Below are 24203 nucleotides of genomic sequence, written 5' to 3'. Positions count from 1 at the left end.
CACAGATGATTAATAAACCACATGGGGCATGAGAGAGAGGAGGCCAGAGCTCTGGACGCATCAAAGGGGTGTCTGAACAATCTCAAGGAGGCGTGGAGGCACGGGGGCGGGGTGGGGAGTGTCTGAAGATGCCCCCTCATGAGGCCTCGGGAGAGACCAGCAGGCTTTCTGGCATTCCGCAGGTGGGGTTTCCAGAACTTTCTTTGGGCCCACCTTCCTTCACACGTCATCTGCTGGGTAAGCCCTTTAGCCACTGGCCATCTCACACCCTCCTGGGCCAGGACAGGGGAAGGCCCCACCTGATACTTCAGACAGACCACCCACCTTACAGAACCGCTCTGCAGAAACAGACCCAGATGTTATTTTAATTGTAAAACCAAACCCAGCCCACCGCGCCCACTGCTGTAAGACCCCTCCTCCATTTCCTACCTTCCCACCCGGAGATTGCTGCTGTTTTTCCAGGGACAGACCCATCGGAAGAGTTTCCAGGGTTTTGGAGGAACAACTATTTTTTCCTTCTGCTATTCTGGGCTGAGATTCTGTATAAGCTGGAAAAACACGCCGGAGACAGGATGGACGAGGCCATGGCCCCTGTGTGTGTGGTTAATCTCCCTTCCAAGCCACAGGCAGAAGCAGGAGCAGAATGGACAGGGCAGGATCTAGCCCTGCTGCCCCAGCTGTGTGACCCTGGGCAAGGCGTGGAAGCTTTCTCTATAGGGCTTCTGGCACCTCCTTGGTCAAATGAGGAAGATCAGTCACATGATATCTGAAGTCCATTCCTTCAAATATTTATTGAGCACCTACTTGGAGCACTGAACACCAAGAAAATGGCAGTAAAGCAACAAGTGTGCCTGGGTGGCTCAGTCAGTTAAACGTCTGCCTTCAGCTCAGGTCATGATCCCAGCGTCCTGGGATGGAGCCCTGCATCAGGCTCCTTGCTGAGCGCGGAGTCTGCTTCTCCCTCTGCCTCTGCCCCTCCCCCCACTCATGTGCTCTCTCTCTCTCATAAATAAATAAAATCTTTAAAAAAAAAAGAAAGAAAAGCAACAAAGTCCCTGCTTTCAGGGAGTTTACATTCTAGTGGAGGGGGACAAACAGTAAACACATAAATATGTATTGATAAAAACCTATGAAGAAAAACGAAGTGGGGGAAGGTTTTGGAGCAGAACAGAGATTGTTTCTTTGTACAGCATGCTGAGAAAGGACTTAGGAATCAGATGGCAATTCAGCAGAGACCACAGGAGGTGGGGAAGCAAGCCTCAAGGAGGGCAGAGAATGTTCCAGCAAGGGAAATGGGAAGTGCAAGAAGAGCTTGAAAAGGCCAGGCTAGCTGCTGTGGAGCAGGGTGAGCAAGGGCTGAGGTGCAGGCAGTGAGATCCGAGACGTGGGCCACATCACGGGGAGGATGGCTTAGCTTCAGCATCGTGAATGGGCCGGAGGGTGGAAGCAGGGAGACCAAGTAGGAGCCTAGGATGGAGGCTGGGACCAAAGTGCTAGCTGGCATTGAAGGTGGTGAAAGGTAGTCCTGCGCTAGGTTTCACGGGTGAGTGCGCACCTGCACGCATTCCCATCCACCCACCCACCCACCCAGCTCTAACACATGATTTTAGGGTTCTCTCTTGCACAATCATTACCCAACATGCACAGGCTATTTAGAGCCCACACGTGAAGGGTGGGTCATTGTCGGACTCGATTCAAAACAAGGCAGAGACTGCACCATTATTAACTTTCACTTCCTGAGTACAGACTGAAATTTAACAAAAGCTGGCTCATGAGTTTTCAAACCCTAATGTTGTAAGTCCATCTCTCAAACATTTAATAACTGCCTGCTTCATATAAATATACCCACTGGGCCATAACACTATGAACTTGTGCTTAGGATATTTTTTTAATTAATGCATTTTCAAACAAATTCAATGCAGAATAGCACTCCCGTCTTCACCTTTTCCCATTTTCCTCACCCATATTCTGTTTTGTACACTTCATTTCTGTATTACATAAGAATTTATGTTCTCTGAGGGGAAAGCCAGAAATTACAGAAGCAGTGGATGAACAAAAAGAGTAAGAATCACTCATAATTCTTCCCCTGGAAAAAGTGACATTAATGTTTTTGGGGTATATATCCTTTCCAGACATTCGTCCATGCATGTAAATAAAATGAGCTCATCAATACTCTTACACTATGTAATGAACAATTTTCTATGTCAGTGAATACTTCCATATTAGCACTCCTAATTGTGACATGGAATGTCAATGTTTGGATGGGCCATAGTTTATTTATCTACTGTCCTACTGTTGGATTTTTGGGTTGTTTCTGACTTTTCTCTACTCTATGTAATAGTGCTAGGGTGAACATCCCTATCCGTGCATCTGTGCATGGATCCATTTTTGTTTCATTCTGTTGGAATGTATGCATATTTAGAGGCACCTTAAATCTTCTCTGGAAGAAGACTGAGAATAAATCAATGGCTAACTAATATGTATAAGCCAGGCGTAAGATCTCTGAGCAATGGCTCCACAGAATTTCTGAGGATGAGTACAGAGATGTCTGAGAAGGAAGCCAGGCCCAGCAAAGTGTCCTGCTGTGGAGTGGTCTGCCCTCATCAAACCGCCCTGGTCCTAGGGCACCTGCGTGGCTAAGTTGGTTAAGCACCTGACTTTGATCTCGGGGTCCTGGGATCGAGCCCCGCATTGGGCTCCTTGCTTAGCGGGGAGTCTGCTTCTCCCTCTGCCTCTTCCCCTCCCCGACTCGTGTGCACACACACTCTCTCTCCCTATCTCAAATAAATTTTAAAAATCTTAAAACAAAACAAAACAAAACAACCATTCTTGTCCCAAAAGAGGGTGGCCAGCTGTACCCAACAAGCTGTGGGACTTTTCCAAGTTGGTGCTCAAAGGAGTTAGGTTCTAACTCCTGTATTGTTCTTTAGACCCCAGATTCTGAGATTCTCACGAATAGTGCACAGGGAATGAGGGACCAACAGGAGTGGGTAGGGGCAGGCAGGATTCACACATTCATCCCTTTGCTCTAAAAACATTTGCTATGTGCCTTCCAGATGCCAGACCCTCCGTTAGATGTTAGAAATAAGTTAAATCGTAGTCTTTACACCAAGGAGTTCACAATCTAGCTGTAGAGCAGGGCTTCACACCTTCAACGTGCATTTGAAGCACCTGCCAATAGGTGAAAATGTGGGTTCTGATTCAGTAGGTCCAGGCAGGGGCCTGAGAACCTGCATTTCCACCAAGCTCCTAGGCAATGCTGGAACTGCTGACCCGTGGCTCATACTCACCACACAGCTCTGGGCTGTTCCATCTGTGTCACAGTCACTAGCTACACATGGCTGTCGAGCACTTGAAATGTGGCCTGTCCAAATTAAGATGTGTTGTAAGTGTAAAGTATGCAGCAGGTCTCAAAGACTCAGTATGAAAAAAATGTGAAACATCTCATTAACAAATTTTGTATTGGTTGTATATTGAAATGATAACATTTTGGATCTATCAGGTTAAATAAAAATACTTTTAAAAATAATTTCACCTGTTTTCTTTGACCTTTTTAAGTGGCTACTAGAAAATTTAAAATTACGTTTGTGGTTCATATGACATTTTTGTTTGAGAGGCTGTTCTAGGGCAAGATGGTTCTCAAAGTGTAGTCTCAAGTCTGCACATGCCAGAATCATCTTTGGGGGGTGGTGTTGGTTAAAAATGCAGTTTCCTGGGCCTCATGAGGAAGTTCGTGAAGTTTTGCTGTGGTGCTAGAGATCGACAAGCAAGTTCTGGAGTGACAGGGAACGGTGAGCCCATATGCACAGGATCCTGAAGTTGCTGAAGGAGATGTCAGGGAAGGATCCTGTAGGAGATGAAGATAGCTCTGTCCTGGCAGTGACGGTCACATTCCCTGGGTCCTCCCTGCCAAAGAACGGTCTGAATTGCAACGGGTTCACGTGTCTCCTGGAAGGCAGGGGTCATCTGATAGCCCCACAGATTTGAATTTTCCCTCAAAAGGCCTGTTGGAGGATGCTTTACAGCTGGCCTCTTCCCACCTCCTCCTTCTGTAACAGATTTTCTTCTTCCCCCACTCTGGCTTTGTCTGGGCCCTCCTGAGGCCAAGACAAGCCCATCTGCTGAGAGTACTGGGTCAACGGGTCCTCTCCAGAGCCATGAGTACCCAGCTGGCCTGCACTCCTCCTCTCCCTATCCCCCCACCCCCACCCCTCAGGGGCTGAGTCCAGCCACACCTGTCACCTAATCCCGACCAGCAGGGCTGAGCCCATAGAGCCTCAGCATCTGCCCTCCCTGTCATCCCCAAGGCCCACTGGCCATGGATAAGGAAGTGCCACTAACCAGCCGCTGGTGACATTTTCTCTGCCTATAGGTCATCCTTCAACGAAAGCAAATCCCCTGGCTCAGACTTCAGAGCAAACCAAGCAAAGGCCCAACTGAGTTTACTCAGTATGCGGGGCTCTCGAAGCTGCGTGGTTCAGTGTCTTGGTGCAGACACAGCATGGCAGAGTGGCGGGTGATGGGATAAACGTCTGGGGCCCTGGATACGCAGCCCAAATGCCCCCTGACCCGGGAAGCCAGGCAGGCTGCAAAGTGGTTCTGTAGCCTGGGTGGTGCTCAGTTTGCAGGGCTGGGTTTGAGCGATAAAAACTTCACAGGAAAGGTCGAGGAGGCTGCCTCATGCAGAGGCCTGCCCAGGCCCGGGTGCGTGGCCAGGGAGGCAGGAAGGCCCTGCCCAGCCTGCAGTTCTGCTGCGGCCACCTCTTCAGGCAGAAAGTGGATTCCCCTGTCACTCCAGCAAGGGCCTGACTCAGCTGGAAGAAAAGCAGGGCCCATTGCCAGGGTCCTTCTTAGACAGAGAGGCATCTGGCTAATGGAGCTGTTCGTAGCCACATCAGAACTCCGCAGTGTGCAGAGGACACGTGGGCTGTTTATCTAAGGGGTGGATACTGTGAGAGATACAGAGCAGCTCAGCCCCAAGAGCCGGCCCAGCCAGAGAAAGCTGACTCGGCAGCTCTTCTTGGGCAGGGCTGAGCAGCAATAAACACTGAGGAGAGAGAAGGGTGGGCCCGAGCCCAGCTGGGGCACATGTGTAACCCAAGAGGCCGACTCCTCACCCTTCAGAGAGGGTGGAGTTCCCAGCCACTCTTGCTGTGGGGCTCCAACCCTCAAGCCTTAATCCTCGTCACCATTTCCAGTTCGGGAACGAAGGGGACGTTACTACAAGAAGTGGGTTCCCTAACCCAGCAATCCCCCTCAAAAAGACCCCATGAGGGATCAAGGGAAACCTCAGAACTGGTTTGTCCATTCCACTGGCTGAGGGCGTACCAGTCCCTGGGCTAGAGGCTGGGGACACAGCAGAGGATCACGGAGACAGAGAGGGACAAGAAATAAAAATACACGTGGCTTTTCTTAAAGTTCCCATCCTTTGTGGCCTGAAATGGACTTCCCCCTTCCCTTCTTCAACCAATGGCCTTACCAAGTGCCATCTGCCCTGGGAACCCTCCTTTGACCATCCCAGATGAAGCTCACCACCACCTTACTTTGAATTCTAACAGCACTCCTGGTTTGTATTCCCCATTACAGTACTTCACACACTGTTTGTGATTTTTTGGTTCAAATTCATCTCATTGCCCAAGAGGAAGCACACTTCCCCTTGAACGGTTCTGGTGCCCCTTATAGAAAATCAGTTCACAATAAACATATAAGATATTCCTGGACTCTCAATTCTATTCCTTTGATCCATATGTCTATCCTTCCAGCTGTACCACCCCATCTTGATTCTGTAGCTTTGTACTAAGCTGTTTTCTCTTTAATAGACTTCATTCTTTAGAATAGTTTTAGGTTTACAGCAAAACTGAGCAGAAAGTACAGAGAGTTCTCATATGCCCCTTGATCCCACACACTCCTAGTCTCCCTCACTATCACAGTCTCAGCCCAGAGTGGTGTATTGTTTCATCTGATGAAACTACCATGGATACATTACTCTCCCCCAAAGTCCATAGTGTACATTAGGGTTCACTCTTGGTGTACATTCTATGGGTTTGGACAAATTATAATGGCATGTATCACTATTATCTATCACACAGAATAGTTTCACTGCACTAAAAATCCTCTGTGCTCTGCCTAATTCATCCCCTTCCCCCCAGCCCCTGGAAACCACTCATCATGTTACTGTCTCCGTAGTTTCCCTTTTTCCAGAATGTCGTACAGTTGGGATCATACAGTACATAGCCCTTTCAGGTTGGCTTCTTTCACTTCTTTCACATGCATGTAAGGTCTCTCCAAGTCTTTTCATGCCTTGATGGTTTGTTTTGGTTTTTAGTACTGAGTAATATTCCACTGTCTGGATTACACAGTTTATTTATCTATTCACTTACTGAAGGACATCTTGGTTGCTTCCAAGTTTTTGTGATTATGAAAAATGTTGCCACAAACATCCCTGTCCAGATTTTTGTGTGGACATAAGTTTTCTTTTTTTAAGATTTATTTATTTGAGAGATAGAAAGAGAGAGTAGGGGGAGAGGCAGAGGGAGAGAATCTTCAAGCAGACCCCTCACTGAGTGCGGAAGCCTGACATGGGTCTCGATCCAGGACCCATGAGATCACGACCTGAGCCAAAACCAAGAGTCATATGCTCAACAGACTGAGCCACCAGCCACCCTGTGTGGGACACAAGTTTTCAGCTTATTTGGGTAAACACCAAGGAGGGTGACTGCTGAATTGTATAGTGAGAATATGTTAATTTTGTAAAAAATTGCCAACTGTCTTCAAAGTGACTGTACCATTTTGCATTTCTACCAGCAGTGAATGAGTTTCCGTTGTCCCACATCCTCACAAGCATTTGGTACTGTCAGTGTTTTGGATTTTCACCATTCTAATAGGTATGTAGTAGTATCTCATTGTTATTTTAATTTGCAATTCCCTAATGACATACAATGCTGAACACCTTTTCATGTGCTTATTTGTCATCTATATATCTTCTTTGGTGAGGTGCCCATTCAGTAACCAGGTTGTTCTTTCTTGTTGTTTGCTAAGTTTTAAGAATTCTTTGTATATTTTGCATAATAGCCATTTATCAAATTTCTGCAAATATCTTTTCCCAGTCTGTGGCTTGTCTTGTTATTCTCTTGATGTATTAAGTTTTGAAATCAGGAAATGTAAGTCCTCCAGCTTTGTTTTTCTCTTTCAGAAGTATTTTGCCTATTTTCAGCCCCTCGAATTTTCATATGAGTTTTGGAATCAGCTTGTCAGTTTCTGCAAAGGAGCCAGTTGGGATGTGGTAGGAGTGCATGGGCAGAATCGGCAGATGAATTTGCAGAGTGCTGCTATCTTAGCAATATTAAGTCTTCTAGTCCATGGACATGGGATGTCTCTCCATTTATTTAGTAACATTTTTGCCTTAAAGTCCATTTTGTCTGATACCAATACAGCCATTACAGCTCCTTTGTTTTCTAGTATAACATTTTAATTCCTTTAATGATTTTTTCACTATATTTTTTAGTTATTTCTTCATGGTTCCCTAGGGCTTATGGTATATATCTTACCTTATCAGAACCTACTTTAGATTTATACTACCTTAATTTCATTTATCAAATTTTTGAGAGAGAGAAACATTAATCCTATATAACTACATTCTCTTCCTCTTTTTTTGTATTAGTATTGTTATATATATTACATTTAAATATGTTATAAATCCAATAATTGTTATGATTACTACCTAGACTGGGAGCTGGGGGGAAAGAGATCAGTGTGTTGTGGGCTGCATACAGCAGAAGTAGAACTTCTCCATTTGCCATTTCAGCTGTCCGTTTAGGACAATTTGCAGAGATTTAAATTTTTTTTTAAAAATGATTTTCACCAGGGGCGCCTGGGTGGCTCAGTCGGTTTAGCGACTGCCTTCGGCTCAGGTCATGATCCTGGAGTCCCGGGATCGAGTCCCGCATCGGGCTCCCTGCTCGACAGGGAGTCTGCTTCTCCCTCTCCCACTCCCCCTGCTTGTGTTCCCTCTCTCGCTGTGTCTTTCTCTGTCAAATAAAATCTTTAAAAAAAAAAAAAAAAGATTTTCACTATTTTTGGTTGTTTCACTGGGGACAGAGTTCACAGAGCTCATTGTACAGCCATTCTAAAAGTAATCTCCTTTCATGGGTCCTCTATTCCCCCACCCCAAAGCACCAGGTCCAGTGCTGGCTGCCCATCTGGGGCAAGGGTCATCACACTCTTGGTGCCTACTGATTCTCAGAATTGGGCACAAATCTGAACTTTCAGATGAAGATATAAAAACAATAGATTTGGAACTGGACAGCACCCCTAAAATAATTAGTAGCAAATCCTTTTTTGGGAAGTTTCAGCAGCGTTCTCTGTTCAAATGAAATCTAGTATCAAACTTCATACATTGTAATTCTTGGAGTACAGAGAACCTATCATTCCAGAAAAACTTGTTGAAAAGACTATCCTTTTCCCATTGAATTACATTGACTCCTTTGTCAAAAATCAATTAACTATATATGTGTGGGGTCTACTACTTCTAGATTCTCTATGCTGTTCCAGTGACAGATTTATATATCCTGACACCGACACCATTCTTTCTTGATTACCATAGGTTTTTAGTTAAGTCTTAAAATCAAACTTTTTCTTTTTCAAATTTGTTTTGGTCGTTCTAGATTCTTTGCATTTTCAAACACATTTTAGAATAAATTGATTAATTTCTACAAAATAAAATAAATAAATCCCTCCTGGAATTTTTAAAATTGTAATCGCATGGGCTCTATAGATCAACTTAGGGGGAGAATAGCTACTTAACAATACTGAGACTTCTAATCCATGAATATGGTAAATCTTTCCATTTATTTAGGTCTTTCAGTTCATTCAGCGATGTAGTATAATTTTCAATGTAGAGGTCTTGCACATCATTCATTAAATTCATTCCTAAATTTTAAAATTTCCTTTGTGATTTCTCTTTTGGACTCATAAACCCAAGAAACTCAATCACACAAGGAACATAAAGAAACTACACCAATTCACATCATAAGCAGATGACTCAAAATCAGTAATAAAGAGGAAATCTTAAAAACAGCCATAGAAAAAATATACATTACATTCAGAGAAACAAAGGTAATGATGGCAGCAGATTTCTTGTTGGCAAAAACACAAACGAGAAGACTAGGGAAAGGCTTGTGACATCTGCAGGGCCCCGAAGAACATCTACTATGACTACAATCATAATTCTGCTCCATGTTTGGGAAGCTCAGTTGTGAATGATTCAGCAGGTCCTCCACATCCACATTACATAGATCTTTTCATCTATAAGTTGGTGATCAAATAATTTATCATCCAAATTGGGAAATTTTGAGAACAAAAGGGAGTGCTAATAACAATTATGTCAGGATAACAGGTGTAAAACAGGACTTACACAGCTGTGCTGGTTAATGGGTTTGTGATTACCCTAACTATGAGTTCCCAGCACCTAGCTTAGGTCCTGATATAAAGCAGGTGCTCAATAAACGCTTGATAATAAAAATAACATTTATTGAGAACTCTGTTAGGCACTGGGCTAAGACTTTTCACAGGGCTTCCCTCATTTAATCCCCATATCAACTCTTTGAAGTAGGTATTATTATTTTCCAGAGAAAGAAACCAACACACAGAGAGATTAAATAATTTGCCCAAACTAGCAAAGTGTGGAACTGGGATTCAAACCCTGGTCTCTCAACTACCACGGTCTGAATGAATAAATTCAGTGAAAGAAAGAAAGAATGCAGAAATTCCACCAATTAGGGTTACACTCTTATTAAAATTCATAAAGGTGTAAGAACAACACATGATCAGAAGATCTATTAATGTAATTTACCACATTCATCAAATAATGAATAAAAACCTCCAAAGAATAAAAACTAAATGATCACTCTCATACAGGTAGATGAAGTATTTGATAAAACTCAACATCCATTTGTGATTTTTTTTAATTTAGCAAATAAGAAATAGGAGTACATTTTCTTAATCTGAAAATGTTTATCTACCCAAAACAACCCCCAGGGAAGAAACTCTGGGACAAAACAAGGATGTTGCCCACTATGACTATGTCTATCCATTATTATACTAATGATCCTTGCCAAGGTCCTTGCCAAGGCACTAACACAAGAAAAAGAAATGAGAGACTCAGAAGGAAAAAATAAAACCATCAGTATTCACAACCAATATGACACTATATACAAAATCAGAGAACCTTTAAGAGATCCACACCTCTGGACTTTGGAAATTTCTAACATCCTTATTAAAAAGAAATTAACAGGGTGCCTGGGTGGCTCAGTCAGTTAAGCATCTGACTCTTGGTTTCGGCTCAGGTCATGATCTCAGGGTCACGAGATCAGGCTCTGCACTCAGCGGGGAGTCTGCTCAAGATTCTCTCTGTCCTCTGTCCCCCAGCTCACACTCTTTAAATCAACAGGTAAGTAAATAAATAAAATATTAAAAAAAAAGAAATAAAAAGAAATTAACCCCCAGAAGGTATAAGACACTAGGCCTTAAAGGAAAAAAAGAATGAAAGAGCTGTGAAGAAGGACGGTGGCGAGGGTTGCACACCAGTGTGGGTGTTGTTAATGCCAATAAACTTAGAAGGGTTAAAATGGGAAATTTTATGTATATGTTACCACAATGTAAAAAACGGTAAGTTTTATGTTATGTATATTTTACTGTCATAAAAAAAGAGAGACAATAAGATCTCATGGCTTTATGGTATGGACAACCAGCAGAGTGTGGACATGAACTAGAGATGAATCATTAAAGTTCTCTCCTTGTCGGCCCGGGAGGAGCCACTCAAAGAGCACTGAGCAGAGCCCTTGAGTCTGGAGCCTGGGCTCCAAACTGCACCAGCTGACCGAGTGACCCTTTGCAAGGCACTTATCCTTATCTGTGCAGTGGGGAAGATGATGCAACTCAGGGGCAGACAGGAGAGCCCAGATAAGATGCTGTGGCAGAAGTGTTCTAGAAACAGAAAGGGGCAGCGCAGGCATGCGGCAGCATGGCAGGTGCTCAGAACGTCCCCAGGATGAGGTCAGGTTGAGGGTGGGCAGACAGGAGGGATAGAGGCTCTCTTATCAAAATGACTACAGCCTTCGGGAAACAGACACCTCACGGATCCCTGAAGCAGCAGCCAGGGAGAAAGACAGAAGGCAGAGCGGACCCATCCACCCAGGCAAGGAGCTGCCTGCAGTGGATGCATTCATTTGCTGAGCCCACGCCGTGCTGAAGCCAAGACACTGGGCACTGCAGCACACCCCAACTTCAAGAGGGGGCCCAACCCAGCTCCCAAAGTCCTTAAAAGTCAAAGAAGTCTCCCTTGACCATTTTCAGGAAAATAACACAAATCTGCACTACCTCAAATTCCCTCCCAGTCTAGCCTTTATCTGATGTCCCATGCACTGCGTTAGTGCATTTCAGAAAGAGTGTTAAGTCATGGTCCATGACCTGTTTGGACGCTGGGCACAAGGGATTTACCTAGTAGCGTTAGATGAGTGTCAGCCTGAGAAGTGTATAAAGCCACAGAATGGGATTTCAGGGCAGGGCGAGATCAGTGTGGCTGGGGTGAGCAAAGCAGACTTCTCAGAGGAGGACACAGCAGAGGGAGGCCTTGCAGAAAGGAGAGGGAGGAAGGCAAATACAAAGGCTTGGCAGTGGGAGTGTCAGCCTTTCTAGACGAAGCAGTCAGATCGGAGTGAATGGACTTGTTCATGAATCCCAGGAAATGCTGCTATGTGTCAGAGAAAGTGGTGCGATCCAGGGTGGAGGCCCCAGATAATTTATTCCAGTGATTTGGGGACGACCACACAGTTGGCACCAGAGCAGGGTAAGGGCTGATGCCTGGTGTGCCACTCCACGGGGCACTAGGCACCCGCAAGTATCACTGGAAATGTGATGGGATGGAGAGTCATTTCCAGAGCTTGAGGGTCATGCCACAGGTAGTTGGAGACTCTGCGGTGGGGATGGCAGGTGAGACACTCCAGAATCCTGCTCGGGAAGGAACACTCACCAAACCATTGTCTGGGTCTGGTGACTTAGCTTTGCTGTGAGTCTGAGATGAACAACCCAGGACAACAGAGGAGGCTGGGGGTGCCCCCGGAGTCCTTCACTCTCCCCAGCCAGCTTCCCACAGATGCTGAAGACATTCTAAACACGTATTTAAAGACCACCAGTCTGCAGGGAGCGCCAAATCATCAGCCTCTCCAGGGAGCCCACACAGGTCCATTTCCAAGGTAAGCTCTCAAGAAGGCGACAACTTGGCTACCTGCGTGCACAGGCCATTGGAGCATACTCTCCACAAAGGTTCCCTGACTCCAAGTCTGACTCCGCAGACCCTGCACCGGATCACTCCTGCCCTCCCAGAGCTGAAATCTCATGACTAAGGAGACCGGGCTCTCACGAGTGCCCTGGCCTTTACCCCCACCATGACCCACCATGCAGGGGCAGGAACGGCATGCTCAAGAATGCCCAGTGACTTGACCCTCCCCCGCCGGCCTCTCCAGGCTGTAGTGTGAGTCAACAAGATTCCTCAATATTCCGATATTGAGCAATTACTATGCACCACCCACAAGGTAGGTAGGATTAGCCCTGTGTTTTATAGATGAGGAGACAGGTACACAGAGAAGTTAGGTAACTTGCTCAACAATACACAGCTAAAGGTAGTGACTGAGGCAAGAGTGAAGCCCCGACCACCGGGCTTCCCAAAGCTATGCATTTCCCCCTTGGAGGCAGGACAGCGCAGACAGGGTCTCCCCCAGTGTGTGCACAAGCCCCTTGCCCACACAGGACCCATAGCACCACTACTATGATTTACCTATTGTGTTTCTTTGGGTTCCTTTCTGGAAAGCTTGAATGCTTATTTAAGCTGGATGTTAGTTTCCTATTCTTGCTGTAAGAAATGACAACTTAGTGGCTTACAACAACATGAACTTCTTTTCTTAGAGTTCTGGAGGTCTGAAGGTCTGAAATGGGTCTTCAGGGGCTAAAATCAAGGTGTCAGCAGGATGGTTTCCTTCCCAAGATCCCAGGGGAGAACCTGTTTCCTTGCCATCTTCTAGATGCTAGAGGCCACCTACATTCTTTGGCTTGTGGCCCCTTCCTTCATCTTCAAAGCACATCACTCCAAACTCTGCTTCTGTTGTCACAGCTCCTTCTCTGGCTCCCCTACCTCCCTCATATAAGGACCCCTGTGATTACACTGGGCCCACCTGGAAGATCTAGAATATTCTCCTTTTCTTCTTTTTCTTTTTTTTTTTTTAAGATTTTATTTATTTGAGAGAGAGAAAGAGAGTGAGTGGGGTGAAAGGCAGAGGGAGTGAATCTCAAGCAGACTCCCCACTGAGCGCAGAGCTCGACATGGGGCTTGATCCCAAGACCCTGAGATCATGACCTGAGCTGAAACCAACAGTTGGACGCTCAAGTGACTGAGCCACCCAGGTGCCCCATGTTCTCCCCTTGAGATCCTTAATCACATCTGCAAAGTCCCTTTCACCATTTAAGGTAACATTCACAGGTTCTGGGGATTAGGATATGGAAATCTTTGGGGGCCATTATTCATCCCATCATAAGTCTCATCCAAAGCAATAGTATCTGTAAAGTCATAAGCGTACGAGTGCGTGCGTGCGTGTGTGTATTCTAACTGTATTAGCTTAGGGCTGCTGTACCGAAGTACCACAGACAAAGTAGCTTAAACAACAAAAATTTATTGTCTTAGTTCTGGAGGCTAGAAGTCTGAGATCAAGAGGTTGGCAGGGTTGGCTCCTTCTGAAGGCTGTGGCCACGCTTCTCTCCTAGTTTCTGATGGTTTGTGGGCAATGCTTGGTGTTTCTTGGTTTGCAGAAGTATCAGCTCAATCTCTGCCTTCATCTTCACACAGTATATCCTCCTTGTGTGTGTTTCTAGGTCCAAATTTCTTCTTTTTACAAGGACACCAGTCACTGGATTTAGGGGCCCGCCCTGCCGCAGCATGACCTCATCTTAACTAGTTACATTTGCAACAACCCTATTTCCAAATATGGCCACGTTTGAGGTACTGGGGATTAGGATTACAACATATAAATTTGGGGGGACACATAAGACTTCAACCCCTAACATCAACACACACTGAAACAATACATAATCACTGAAAGATAAAAGCATCCGCCCCCCGCTGGCAAAATCTCTTCCTGAATTCACAGTGGTACCTATACAACATTTTGGAAAATGTGAATAATAGTAACAAATGGTGCATAGTCAGTCAGATCCGGATTCAAATCGGTTTCCTCATCCGTAAAATGAGGACAGTGACGGAGGCTGCCTGACGCAATGGGCAAGAGGAGACAAGGTGTGTAAAGCGCTGGGCACAGAGTCTGGCACAGACTAAAGGCCCCAAACACATTAGCTATTATTATCACTCTCATCGTTGACACCAGTCTGGGTCCCCAGTGCCAGGGAAAGCTATAGCCCCTGAGGTCAGGGAGGCAGCAGGGAGAGCATGGGGACAGACAGGCCTGGCTAGGAGCATCTCGGGGGCCCTGGGGGAGCTCTCCAGCTGGTGTGCATGGGCTGGGCTTGGGGAGGAGGCCTCCGGCTTTTCCAACAGCTCATCAGGTGTGTGGGCGCTGCCTGGGACATGTCGGACATTAATGTGGTGGGGTCTGGGCTGACAGCCCAATACCCGCAGCAGGATGCGCACAGAGTGACGAAAGCAAAGATGTACAGGGTGGGACTAGCCCGGGGAAACCTCCTCAAGTCTAGAAGGTATCCAAACTGGTGGCTGCTCTGTCTCCCCTTGAAACTTCCTAGTGGGCTCATCCCATGCACCCTCCTCCCCCACACACAATGCTGACCCACAGCCTTGTGAGAAAGAGCACTGGATGGGAGTCAGGAGAGGAGGGTTCCAGTTCCAGCCTGCTGAGGCTTGTAGGCGACTAGGGCAGTTAAGTAGAAATACCTGTCTTGTCCCCATAGGTGTTGTGAAGATCCAAAGAGAAGACACACGAGGAAGTGCCGCCAAATGCCAAACAATTATTCCTACTTAACTTCTCGGAGCCTCAGTCTACTCATCTATGAAACAGGATCAAGTCCATTTTTCTCCTTCTCATGGACCAAAGCAAAGTTGAACAGGGAAAATACATCTGCAAAGCGCTTTAACACATGCCAGGCACAGAGGGGACCATCAGGAGTAGTCGCCTCTCTCAGTACTGCTTTGCCATTATTAATACTCTAGCTAGTGATGGAATGTTTGAGCTCCGAAGTCAGAATTCCAAATCATTCCTTCCTAGCTAGGTGACCTTGGCCAAGTCACTTAACCCCTCTGGGACCCAATTTACTCATCTGTAAGGTGGGGGTGAGTAAGAACAGCCAACCCATGGTGGTGTGCAGATTCAATGAGCTAACTTAGGTGAGCATGGTACTTGGCTCACTGAAGGTGCTTGATGAATGCGGTCACCTTTTGTGAGGTGAAGAGACTCCGGCATTCCCTTCCTATCTCCCACAGCCCTTTCTGCTTCTGGTCAGGGCCATCAACCAGGCTATTCTGCCCTGACAATGGCTGAAAGAACTTCACAGGTTCACTTGAGGCTCTTGCACTTTGTCCCAACATGAGATCGCTCAGGCTCCCCTTGGCCAAGGGGGAAGGGGGTGACTGTAGGACAGCTGACCACCTGGAAAGCTGGGGGCTGCCAGGGCGGGGTTCAGTCAGCTCTGAGTCTGGCTTCAGGTAGGAGGGGTAGAGCTTCCCTTGGACTTGAGCTGGAGGTATGGTTTCCTACTGTGAAGCTGGAGCTTACCCCTGGCCCCTCCCAATCCCACAGTGCGTCAGCCCCTGGTTGCTTGTCATCCCTCTTTCCTCTGGCCCCCAGGAAAGTGTGGGGCTGGAGGAGTCAGGTGCTAGGGCAGGGACAGGGAGTGATGGGCAGTGCAAGGGGGCTGGGCTGGAGGGGTCTTCTGAGACCGAGAGGAAGAGCTTGGACTTCCTCCTCCAGGCAATAGGGAGCCCTGGAGGGTGCTGAGCAGGAGCAACCCTGTGGAAGTAGGATTCTAGAAAGATAAATCTGGCTAGTACATGGGATGAAGCATGGTAAAAGAGACATCTGTGTGTGGGACAGAATGCCAAAGATATCCGCCTCCCCACAGAGGATGAGGCCAGCCTAAGATGAGCCTGCCCACACTGGGGTGTGTGTACCTGTGAGTGTATGTGTGTGTATTTTCCAGCAGGGTCCTGGCTGAGGTCACCCTGTTCCCCCCTGCAGTGGGGGTGGGGTCTCTATCTATCCCTGGGCCTCACCAGAGACCCTCCTGAAGTTTCTAACCCCCTCCCCCACCCCTAAGCTGCCCAACACTCCCCTCCCCCCACACCCACCTCCAAGGACCATAACAAAGCGAGAGGCCCTGAAGAAGGTGAAGAAGGAGAAAGAACATACTCCCACCTTCTGACTTATCTTCTTTCTGGCTGAACCACATGCCCAAACCCAGTGTTTGTCAGTTCTTTTTATTCTAATCATCCCTCTAAGTGGCCCAGAATGGTGGTCCCCAAAGTGTCCTTCTAGCCACCATGGGATCAAATTCTGGCCAAAGTTTGGGACAAAGACAGCACATTCTTTGGCAGAGATGAGACCAAGGCAGACCTTTGGTGGTCCCAGACCCAGGCCACTGTTCTAGGCAGTGAGATTCCAGAACTGGTCCCCAACATGCTCCCTTGACACAGTATTCTCTTGGAGAGAGGCCAAGTGGGGTGCTTCTAATCGACAATCCAATGACCTTCCCTTCCTCGATCCCCTTCTCCAAGCTTCTCCTTCCCCCATTTTGTTGGAATACAAATGGGTCAGGGTACTTCCAGACCCACCCTCATCTTTCCCCACCCCCATAAAGTCTTGTGCAAAAGGAAAAAAACAAAAGAATAGGCTAAAGAAGAAGGCTGGGGTCGCTGGGCAGAGTCCACCTCTTTCCTATGGCCTTGCCCTGGTCAGTATGCAACCCCGGCTTCCCAAGAGCTCGCCTCTCCTGTGCTTGGGAGTGCTGTTGGTCAGCACCAACACTGGGTGGGCCATCCTAAAACTCAGGAAGGGTGCTAAAAGCTTCTTCAAAGGTGCTGGAAGCCCCAGAAAGACCCTGGGCTGTCAGGTGGACCCAGCAAAAGCCAGGCGGGCCCAGGGAGTCCTGGCAGGAGCACTTTAGACCCGATGACTTGGGTAGATCACCTGCCCACACCCCCAACTTCCTCCTCCATTAGAAACTTCACAGCCTAAGAGACAGAAACATGTGAAACTCCTCTGAGGGTTCCAAAGGAGGGAGTGCTAAGTTGCACCATCTCCAATTCTGCTGTTATCTGTTCCCATCCAATGGTTTTATCTCTGGCTTCTTGACCTTTGTTGGCTCTCTGCCTCCCAGGAACACAAGCCTATTCATGACCTCTGTTCCACTGGCCTCTCCAGTCACATGTCCTGCTACCTCTGCACTTCCCCTTTCCCCCACACTGCACGGTCTGCCTGCAATCCTCCCTGGACATAAGATGCTGTTCTGTGCCTTTGCATAGAATGCCATACCCCATGTGATCTCTTGCTGTCAAAATCTCTGAGGCCTTTGCACAGGTCTATCCCTCATTTACTCCCTCTTCTACATTGCTTCTATAGTTTGGTCATATTTCTAGAACTGTACTTACCACTATATTGTGATTATTTGTTTATACACCTGTCTCCTTTCAAAAGTTATACATTTCTTGTAAACATCTGTGCCTTGATATGCTCACTTTCCATCATAGCATCTGACTCATAGCTGGGCCACACAACTGGACTACATTTCCCAGCCTCCCTTGCTGGGAGGTACAGTCATGTGACTGAATTCTGACCAATGGAATATAAGCAGGGATGATGTCCGCTTCCTCCAGACAACCTATAAAATCTCCTACAATCCTCCACATTCTCTCTTCCCTCCCCTGCTGACTGGATACAGAGATCCACGGGGGGTGGAGTCCCCAGATGGAAGAGTCTGGGTCCCTGAATGACAACCTGGAGCACAGCCCTCCAGGAACCAGTTTGGGTGTATGACATGAGCAGGAAAATATCCTCTATTATAACGAGTCACTGAGAGTTTCTTACATAGTATTAGCCTGTCCTGACTAATACAAAGCTCAGTCATGGTCTGGTGAACCAAACTGAAAGAGGGAAGACTTAACATAAAATGCACCCACCCCTGCCCCCTGTCACGGATCCAATCAGGTCAAGCATTACATCCCCTACATGACTGAACTATTCCCGAAGCCAAGCCATCACCCCTCTTCCCCCTACCCTATCCACCGAATCACACATACAGCATTCAGAATGCCATGCACTAAGGAAGGGTGGCTCAACTAGGGTGGGGATTGAGGACTTGCCAGATGACCCGTAAAAGTCACCACAGGTGAATGAGCCCCAACTTGAGATCCTGGTTCCACAAGTTTGTAGAAGGCACACCGAGACACAAAGTTGAGCTGCAGGGAGGGGCCTCCTTCTACCCACACAGGCATCTATACCCCTGACACATGACCATTCAAGCTCACAGGAACATTTCCAATGATGGGAACCCACCACCTCTGAGGCAGCCCACAACAACCACCCTTGGCAGCTTCTGGGAAGTGCTGGAACAGAATTCCTCATACAGAGCCCCAATTTGCCAGGCCAAATTCCCATGTGGTCACAAAGCCTGAGCCCAAATGAGAGAAAGGTCACATTTGGACAGAAGGAAGAAAAAGAAAGAGAAGGACTTCAAATGTATCTTTCCAACACCCTAGGCCCTCACTACTCAAGGTGTGATCTGAGACTAATCCTATCATCACCTGAGAGCTTGGTGGAAATGCAGAATCTCAGGCCCCAGGCAGACCTACTGAATCAGAATCTGCATTTTAACCACATCTAAGTAGTTTGTGTGCACATTAGAATTGGAAAGCCCTCGCTGTTCTTTGCTATAAGGATCCCAGCTAATCTTGAGCAGTGTTCCCACCACAAGTCCAGCCTATCCGCAAAGATGGACACACAGGAGGAGGAACAGGAGCTAAACCGTAGAACTTGCCTTTAAGGGGGGTGCACGTCTGCACCCCATGCCCTACACTCAGCACCAGCTCGCTGTGCATTCATGTATTTATTCAACAACAACTTCCTGAGCACCTGCTATGTGTCAGGCACTGTTCTGGGCCCTGGGAAAACAAAGCTCACACTGTAGTGGGGAAGAGATAGTAAAGGAGTAGACAAAGAGTCAAGCAAGATAATGACAAATTATGATAAGTGTCCTGAAGACAATAAAATGTGACAATGTGACAGGGCGGGCAGGCTCTCTGAGGAAGTGGTCAAGGAAGGCCTTTCTAGGATATGTCATGTGAGTTGAGGCTAGAGTGTCCAGGAGTCAGCTGCTTGAAAATCTGGGGGAAGGGGCACCTGGGTGGCTCAGTCGTTAAGCGTCTGCCTTTGGCTCAGGTCATGGTCCCAGGGTCCTGGGATCGAGCCCCACATCGGGCTCCCTGCTCAGCGGGAAGCCTGCTTCTCCCTCTCCCACTCCCCCTGCTTGTGTTCCTTCTCTCGCTTTGTCTCTCTCTGTCAAATAAATAAATAGAATCTTAAAAAAAAAAAAATCTGGGGGAAGAGTTTTCAGGCAGAGGGAACAGCAATGGCAAAGACAGCCCTACGCTTGGTGTCCCAGGAGAAAGTGGCTGAGCAGTGAGTTAGAGCCAGCAAAGGAGGACACAGGGGATAAGTCAGGAAGGGCAAACGGGGGCGGGGGCCCACCACCCAGGGCCTGGGGGCAGGGTAAGAAGTTGGGAACTCATTCCCAAAAGAAAGGGAGACCTCTAGAAGGTTCTAAACAGGGGTGTGATGTGATCAGATTTATATTTTTAAAGGATCACTTTGCTTGATGGGAAGACAGGAGTGAGAGTAGGGAGACCCCTGAGGAGGCCAGCTCAGTTGCCCAGGTGTCCTGGGCAGAGATGATAGGACTGGACCAGCCTGGCTGCATTTTGAGGGAGGTCATATGGGACATACTAACTTGCTGTTGGGTCGGATATGGGACATGACTGGCCAGGTTTGGGGTGATCCCAACTTGGTTTAAATCCCTTTGGCACTTCAGGCACTCCGAATAGCTGAGCCAGGTAGTCCAAGTACCCTGACCCGGCCTCACGGCCCCAGGGGCTGACGCTGCATCCTCTGTCCTGAGAGCTTCCTCCCTGGTCACTGAGGTTGGCCATTCAGCCCGCAGGAGTCTTTTCTTGGCACTTCTCCTTAGGCCCAGGGTTCCTGGTGTCCCTTCACATTTGCAGAAGGGGAGGACAAGGTGGAGCACAGATGGAAAAAGAAAAATCCGCACAGCAAAAAATGAGAACTCAGGCAGAGCTGCCAGGGGGAGGCCGGTGAAGCAGCCCACGCGGCGAGGCAAAGCCACAGGGCCGGCCTCGGGCTTCCCCGGCTCCGTGGCCCTGTTTAACCAGTCTTCCCCGCGGGGAGAGCTCCACTCCTGCCAGGGAACCAGGAAATGCAAGAGGGGCGCGGTGTCCTCCAGCCCACCCTGGTGCCCAACTGTAGGCTGCTTGTGACCGGGTGATGCCTTCGTCCCGGGGACCTGGGAGACCCCATAAACGTTGCTACTGTCCACCTAGTGCAGGTGCAGAAGGAGAAGGAAGCGCAAGGAGAGAAGGGGCCGGCTGCTCAAGGACAGCCGGGTGCCTGTGCGCGGGTCTGCCTGCCTTTTGGGCTCTCCCTCCACAGAAGCAGGCCTCCCCCTGACCTTCACATGGGCCCGAGGCAGTCGTGCCTCCAGCCTCTGCTCATACTCCTCTCCCTGCCCGCACCCCCTTCCCAGTCTACCTAGAGCCCGCCTTTCTCCTGGACCCACCTCATAGATAGAACCCAAGGCAGGAGGAAGGGAATTTAGCATTTTCCAGACACCTCTTTTGTCTGTCTTTCTGTCAGAGAGTATCTGAGGCCAATTACACCTCAATGTAAGGAAAGTATCAGGCAAATGCCACAACACTTGAACGTTTGTTAAATCTGGGAGGTAGGTCCACTGAGAGGTTCTATTATTTTCTGTAGGATTAAACCATTTCATAACTAAACATAAACAACGGAACAGAAAAGCTGACTGGCTGCAATGCAGAGAAGCAGTGGGAAGGGCCAGGTGGGAGCCCCGGGAGTCCTGGGAAGAACGCCATGGATGCAGGTGAGGAATGAGGAGGGCTTGGCTGGGCGTGCTGAGAGACAGTGCAGGGGGGAAAGTGGGGCAGAGAAAGAGAGGAGGAAGAAGGGAGGGGAGGGGTGTGGGGAGAGAATGCGGGGAGGGGTCTAGATAGGAGCTGGGGTTCATACATGCTGAGGGGCAAGCATATGTGTGGCTTATCAGTGGAGATGTCTTGTAGGGCAGCCAGTGGGCCAGCTCATAGACAGCCCCACCCTGAACCCAGTGACTCACCCATGACAGGTGCTCACCCCCCACCCACCCCTAGGTGATGACAGCGACTTGGACCAGAGGACAGCCCCTCACTGAGAGAAGAGGTCCAAGGGAGAGCAGAGCCCTGCCCCAAGCCTACGCCAATGCTCTACCTTACCCAGATCACCGACAGCTGGTGAGGTATTTTGGGGACCAGCTTGACCCCACCAGGGCGGTTCCCTATCCTGCCCAGCTATTTCTAGCGGGGAGAGCACTGGGGCAGGTGTGACCTTAGAAGAATAGCTAGCATGGGGTGGGGAAGGATTAGGTGATGGAACAGACAGATGAGACCCAGGGGATCCTCTGTCCAGCCAGAGAAGGGGAAGAGCCAGCCTGAGGTTCCTGCCCGCCATGTCCCCAGCCCTACCCACAGGAACCCAGGGCTCCACCCTCTAGGGCAGCCGGGGTGAGGGCTGAGAGCACTACCAGCCCCCCGCAGCCATGGGACCCGGGCAGAGCCAGCCCAGGGAAGGGAGACTGCAGTCAGGTCTCTTCTGCGAGGGGGAAGAGCCAAAGGCTGGCCATCAGGGGTGCCCTTTGGAGGCAGGGCAGCCTCCCACCAGGGTGCCCAGACTGTCACCTGATACCAAAAGGAATGCCTTTGAAAAGGTTAATTATGAGGCCAATGCCTGATGCTGCATACTCCCCTGAGAAGGAGAAGCAGCCCCCCTCCCCCACCAGCTTTTACCTTCAAGGTTGCAGACTTGTCAAGCCCCTGGCTCATTGCAGTCAGTGACCCCCATACAGACCAGGGTCAGGTCCCGGCCTGCCCTTCTCCCAGAATCCTGCTCAGGATGTGACAGCAACATGGAGAGGGGGATAGGAACAAGACAGACCCCGACTGACAAAGACATACCACAGCGAGAGAAAACGCCTCCAGAAAAGAGTCTTGGGAAAGGCTACAGGGACGAACAGAGCCGTGCCAAGAGAGGCTCAGACTCAGAGATCCTTGGAGAGATAGAGAGAGATAAATAGAGAAACTGGAAAAAGAGAGAGACGGCAAGAGGACACCACAGGAAGAATCCAAGACTCAAGAGCAGAGAAAAGAAAATGAGCATATGCACAGAAACTGACAATTTTTCTCTCTCTCTCTCTGCTCAGCCTAAAGTCTTCCTCCCCAGCCTGGGCGGAGGGTCAGGGCAGCACCCCCTCCAGTGGGCAGCCCAACCCCACCTGCTCTGTAGCCAAAGCCTTCCTGTCTCCTCTCCGAGGCACCAGGGCCTCCCAGGTGGGCTCTGCAGTGCTCTGGCCCAGGAAGGGGCCACATCAAAGTCACAAGTGGCGATGGACAGAAGAGGTCTAGCACGTGGATGCCAGAGCCAGACTGCCCAGTCTGAATCCTGACTCCCCCACTTGCAGAGAGGGAGGTTCTGCAGCTCTACCCTCCCCCGCCTTGGTTCTCAACTACAAAGCCAAGAAACCCAGGAGTTCCAAACTAGCCCAAAGGGTCCCAACTGCACCAAAAAAATACATACACTGATGGACAGAATCTCAGTTTTGAGTCCTCCTACCTTTGGTAGATCTCTTGGCCTGTCTCCCCTGTCTCGGTCCCTGCCCCACTGCGCCACAGGATGGAACGAGGTGCAGGTATGGCCCAGTACCCAAGGCGTACACACAGAGGAGCTCCCCTCCACCTTCCCCCCGGGGGTTCCTCCTCACAAGGTTCCAAGAAGAAGGTTCCCCCCCTCTCTCTCAAATAAATAAATAAACAAAATCTTTAAAAAAAAAAAAAAAAGAATAACCACCATCCTGACAATTCTCCATAGCTGCTCCAGGCTCAGTGGGGAAGTCCTCCTGGAAATCTCCAACAGCTCTGAGGCTGCTTCTGTACTGAGAGCCCCTCCACAGCTGAGAAGCCTGAGTCCTGGAGGCCTGGTAACTGTTCAGGGTCACCTGGCTGGTAAGAGGTGGGGCCCATGCACACAACTTCCAAAGTCTGATAACAAAGCCTGAGCTTTCCTTCACCGCGAGAAACTGCCCCACTCAGAGAAGCAGGAATTTGGCATCGAGAATGCCACAGGCTCTTTTGGAGAGCTCAATGTCACCCAACTGTGGAGGTTTCTGAGGAATCTAAAACCCTTCTTCCTTAGCTCCAGCTAAATCGAGGATATAAAGGAAACAGTGTTGATCCTCCAACAACTCTTACAATGGCCTGGTCTGAGGGAATGTCCTTGAGATGCAGGGATCACAGCCCCTAAAATCACTTGGAGGCTGAGGTCCAGCCAGGGTGGCGGGGAGCTGGTGGTGGGGGGGGGTCCCTGCAAATGGCACCTCTGGGTCACCCAGCTGGTGGCAGTTCACCTGCTGGGGGGCAGGGCTGGAGAACAAACTGTTTTCCCTTAAGCCCATAACTCAGGCTCCCACGGCTCACCCTGGTTGTCCCACACGCCTAGTTCCACATGAGTCAAAAGCAAAACCAAGTGTTGCCATGGGGTGAGGGGGTCCAAGTATGCCAAGCCCTCCAGGCTCAGATCCAGGAGCTGCCTTGACAAACCAGCCAGGGTGCCCCCAGCCTGCAGGCCTGATGGCAGGGGTCTACACTTTGGGTTGCTCCCTCATGCTGTGCCTTCTGCCCTGCCCTGACTCTTCAACCAGCTGGTGGCTCCGGCTAAGGCCAAGGTGTGGGCCTGGCCTTTCTGCCCAGGACGACCCTGACTTTTCCCCGTGGGTCCCTAGTACCAAGCCCAGTGCCAGGCATGGAGCTCGCACTCCTCCACGGGTGCCAGGATTGGCTTGAAATTCTCTCCCGAGGGAAG

The 24203-nt window shown here is 48.8% G+C and overlaps 1 protein-coding gene across 3 annotated transcripts in view; it reads right to left on the bottom strand.

Annotated features, from left to right (window-relative positions):
• The window catches only part of SH3PXD2A (SH3 and PX domains 2A), a 229086-nt gene that overhangs the window by 142680 nt on the left and 62203 nt on the right, over nucleotides 1–24203 (bottom strand). The gene's annotated exons all lie outside the window — the stretch shown is intronic.

This window comes from Leptonychotes weddellii, chromosome 6, assembly GCF_054177405.1.
Source record: "Leptonychotes weddellii isolate Sample4059 chromosome 6, ASM5417740v2, whole genome shotgun sequence".
NCBI classification, from domain to species: domain Eukaryota; kingdom Metazoa; phylum Chordata; class Mammalia; order Carnivora; family Phocidae; genus Leptonychotes; species Leptonychotes weddellii.
This window is presented reverse-complemented; position numbering and strand designations above follow the sequence as displayed.